This window comes from Myotis lucifugus, unplaced genomic scaffold (assembly GCF_000147115.1).
Source record: "Myotis lucifugus unplaced genomic scaffold, Myoluc2.0 scaffold_19, whole genome shotgun sequence".
Lineage (NCBI taxonomy): Eukaryota > Metazoa > Chordata > Mammalia > Chiroptera > Vespertilionidae > Myotis > Myotis lucifugus.
Window position 1 is genome coordinate 5,840,201 of NW_005871067.1, and position 4,578 is coordinate 5,844,778.

A 4,578-nucleotide genomic window follows, 5' to 3' on the forward strand; every position below is an offset into this window, starting at 1 on the left:
ATGTACCTACCCACCTGTTTTGTGTACTCTGCCAGAAAACTCACCTTCTTGAGTCCCAGTGGAAGGCTCTTCTCAATAGTGAAGACCTATTCTCCCAGGTACTTCCCTATATACCATCTTAATAGTATTCTCTGGTTGTCTCTGAAATACCAGCATGTTTTGTTTCTCTAGTAAGATGGTCAAGCCCTCCAGGACAGACTTTTCTTTGAGTTCTTTCTTCTTCATAGAATACATCCCTGTTTTAGGCTCATATTGGGCTCTGGAGAAAATGGATACTTTATAATAGACTTTCATCTTTACTAAAAACAGTAAAATAAAGATGTCAATAACTTTTAGCATAGTGAATTTCTGAACATGACATTTGTTTAAAGTTTCAATGCTCATCACCATTTAGCATTTAATGCCATTGTAAAAAAAAAATGTTTGAATCTGTCTCTTGCAGGCCAGAAACATGGAGAGAAGCTCATTTACTCTTAACTCCATCTGGTGAAAAAAATGAAGCAGTAGAAATAATAGCTCAGATTTGGAACCCAGACCAGGAAGCTCTAACATGATGGATTATTTTCCCTATTTAGAATGGTTTTGAACTTAACCATTCTCATGAATAAAATGACTTTTGTCTTTATGACTTACAGTAAAACATGGATCACCCTATCAGTTTAAAGGACCTTATGACTATTGTCTGTTTTTAGGCAAATATTCTATTATATTTACTCACAGCCACTAAAAAAAGGCAGTACTTATTTAACAATTGCTAAATGTTTCTTTATGCTGCTATTTACCTTGATTGTATGTTCCTACCCAGTTGTTGATTTCCTTAAAGGTGGGAGATTCTGTATAACCAATGGTGTGCCTTAGGTTTTTCTTTCCCTTTTCTCTTTATTTAGCACTTATCTAAGTCCCCTTTAACAGCTTTAAAAATGATAACTTTTTTTTAATATTCACAGGTCCTATGAGGTAATGTCCTGTAATGTCTCCATTTTACAGATAAGGAAACTGAGGCACAGAGATATTAAGTAATTTGCACAGGGTTACATAGTGAGTGATATAGTCCAGAATTCTGACCCAGGTCTGGCTCCAGAAACTGTGCTCTTAACCAATATGTTACCTTGCAACTCAAAAATCTTTGCTGGTGTTGATTTAAATTGAACAGAACTTTAACATTATGGGGGAGGAGGAGGGAGAAAATGTCCTCCTCCCCATTCATATCAGGCTGGAATGTATGTATAGAATTGTACAATGTTTAACTAGGAAACAGGATTTTAGCCGCCAGTACACATGCATTTGATTTCCAACTCTTTGCAAAATGCAAACAAGCTTTGTACTTGTTTGTCTCAGGGTTATGTCCTGGCATGGTCTCCCAGATGGCCAGATGAGAACTTAGAAGTTGCAGGAGTAATAGTTTCATTGAAGGGCTATAAAGTTAATAGAGTCATTCTTCAGTGCCTTCTATATTCCTTTCTATCTCTCTCTAGTTGAGTGGGGATAAAAAAATGGACTAATATGAGAAACATAGGAGTCTGTGAAGAGTCATATGAGGCAATGGCTATATCCTGCCCTGAACGGGGTTACACAGACTGTGTAACAGAGGGAGGATTTAGGAAGGAAAAGAAGGATTAAAAAGAAATGATAAGTTGAGTTTTTTAGTGGAGGACAGAATTAACTTTAAAAGTATTCATGGAAATCTGTAATTTTTTTTGTCTTTTAGCACCTAAGAAACAGAATGACAGTATTAAAACTTAAATAAAATAACTCTGATATATTTTTTAGGAAAACAGACCCTGGGAGTACACATAATTTTGCTTGCATATATCTGAATATTTGGTTGTAGAGATAGTAAATGTGATAAAATACTAAACAGAAGGGGACATTATTTGAAATAACTAATTGTTAACATGTTTAATTATGCGGATTACATCCTTGAAAATATTTTTTTAAAAGCACTCCTATTTTCTAACCTCAGATAATCCTCTGTATTACAGTCATATAAGCAATTGTTTACTCTTTTGTTGGTGAAGGGATTAGAACTAGCAGGCAGCTTTAGAGGGGAACTAATCAACTCTCTGAAAAGTCTGAATGTATTTTAGCTTGGACTTTTGAATGTGGAACTAGAGCTGAAGAGTCAGATTCTAATCACTGGGATAGGACGTGGCCCCAGCTTCTGATTCACGTATTTGCGCCAAAGTGGGAAGGGCCAGGAGCAGGGAGATCTTCATTTAGATCTCATAAAAGAGTTCTTAAAATTAACCTGGAGCTTTCTTCTGGTTGGGCAGCAGGGAGATGCCACTGACATGAGTCACAGAGGCTCAGGCCCCACATTGTATGAATCTGTAGAGGATTTCAAAGCTGTTCTACATGTCACTGATTCTAGGTGACCTGGAATTTAGCAGTATGGCCAGATACCAAAGACCTGAAACAGAGGAACTACCTACTGTCTCAGTAGGTGGTTTAACTGTCAGGACCAGTGAGATGCACACACCTTACAGATCCAGCAAGGGCCACTACTCTACTCCTAGAAAAGCTATGATGCCATAAAGTGGCAGTCCCCAATTAACAAATATTCTTCCTGGTTCTTAGGTTTCAATTTCTCCCATCATCTGCAGCCACCTTTCAGTCCTAAGGAAAGCTTCAATTCCATGAAAGAGCATGGAGTTTGGATCAGGCAGGTGTGACTCACCATCAGCTGTGTGATTTAGGGCCAACTGTCCCTCCTGGGCATTGATATCTTTATCTGTAAAATGTACTCAGAAAACTATTTCATGGGGTGGATGAGAGGATGAATTAGCCAATGTGTTCACAGGACGGACCTGGTGCCTCCTCTTGCTGTCCATGGATGCCCCATGCTTTCCTGATGATGATGTGCTCTTAGCATTGAACTCCAGGGCCAGCCAGACATGAGGGACTGACTTTCCCTCTGGAGCAGGTCTCATCTCACAGGGATGAAGAATGGCTGGTCAGAGGGATCCAATGTCCTCTGTCCAGGACTGCTGCAAGAGCATCCCTGTCCTGTCCAGAATATGGCTTCTTTTCTTCATTCGTTTCACTTGCCTTTTAACACAATCCCTTCACCCTTATAAAATCACTAGAGGCCCGGTGCACAAAAATTTGTGCACTGGGGGGGGGGGGGGTGGTCCCTCAGCCCGGCCTGTGCCCTCTCGCAGTCTAGGACCCCTTGGGGGATGACCACATGCTGGCTTAGACCTACTTCCCCGGGGAGTGGGCCTAAGCTGGCAGTCAGATATCCCTCTGGCAGCCCAGGAGCCTCGGGGGAAGTCCACTTGCCAGTGGGGAGCATGCCTAAGCTGCAGTCGGACATCCTTAGCACTGCTGAGGAGGTGGGAGAGGCTCCCACCACCACCGCTGTACTGGCAGCCATCAGCCTGGCTTGTGGCTGAGCAGAGCTCCCCCTGTGGGAGTGCGCTGACCACCAGGGGCAGCTCCTGCATTGAGTGTCTGCCCCCTGGTGGTCAGTGTGTGTCATAGTGACCAGTCATTCCCAGTTGTTCTGCTGTTAGGGTAAATTTGCATATTACCCTTTTATTATATAGGATAGAAGCCTGGTGCATGGGTGGGGGCCGGCTTGTTTGCCCTGAAGGGTGTCCTGGATCAGGGTGGGGGTCCCTGCTGGGGTGCCTGGTCAGCTTGGGTGAGGGGCTGATGGCTGTTTGCAGGCTGGCCACAACCCCTTTAGGGTGGGGGTCCCTGCTGGGGTGCCTGGCCAGCTTGGGTGAGGGGCTGATGGCTGTTTGCAGGATGGCCATAGCCCCTTCAGGATAGGGGTTCCTGCTGGGGTGCCTGGCCATCCTGGGTGAGGGGCTGATGGCTCTTTGCAGGCTGGCCATGGCCCCCAGCCACCCAAGCTCCCAGTGGAGGCTGGCTGGAAGCAGGTATCTGGGATTTATTTATCTTCTATAATTGAAACTTTGTTGCCTTGAGTGGAGGCCACAGCTGGCCAGGGCAGGAGGGAAGCTTGGCTTCCTCCATCGCGGGGCAACCAAGCCTCCTGCTTGCTGCAGCTCTGTGGCTGTTGGCCGCCATCTTGGTTGGGTTAATTTGCATATAGTCGCTCTGATTGGCTGGTGGGCATGGCTTGGGCATAGCAGAGATGCGGTCAATTTGCATGTTTCTCTTTTATTAGATTAGATTATGTTAAAGGTTGTAATATATACAGAGAGAAACATGGGAGGAACAAGACCTTTTTTGCATCTCCAAGCTCGGTCCTCTCCGTGCTGTATTTCATGTGTTGCAGGAAATGCAATTAGATGTACTGGGCTTGCCTGGGACCCTGGCATGCTGAGTCTTTTGGGAGAGCTGTTCTCAGGAAACAGCCAGGAAGCCCCTGGAAAGCATGCATGCTCAGGGTGGAGGGGGAGCTGACTTTGAAACCATTTGTGGTCTTTTGTTCACACTGTACACAAGCCTGTCCTAGATGTGTCTGGGTCCTAGAATGATAGGATGGAGACACACATAGGAGCTGCCTTGCTAGTCTCTGCAATCCCAAAGTGCAGGGACACGCACTAATGAGCTCCATGGCAAAGATACTGCACACAGAGGTGACAGAGGAAGGTGGTCTGCTTT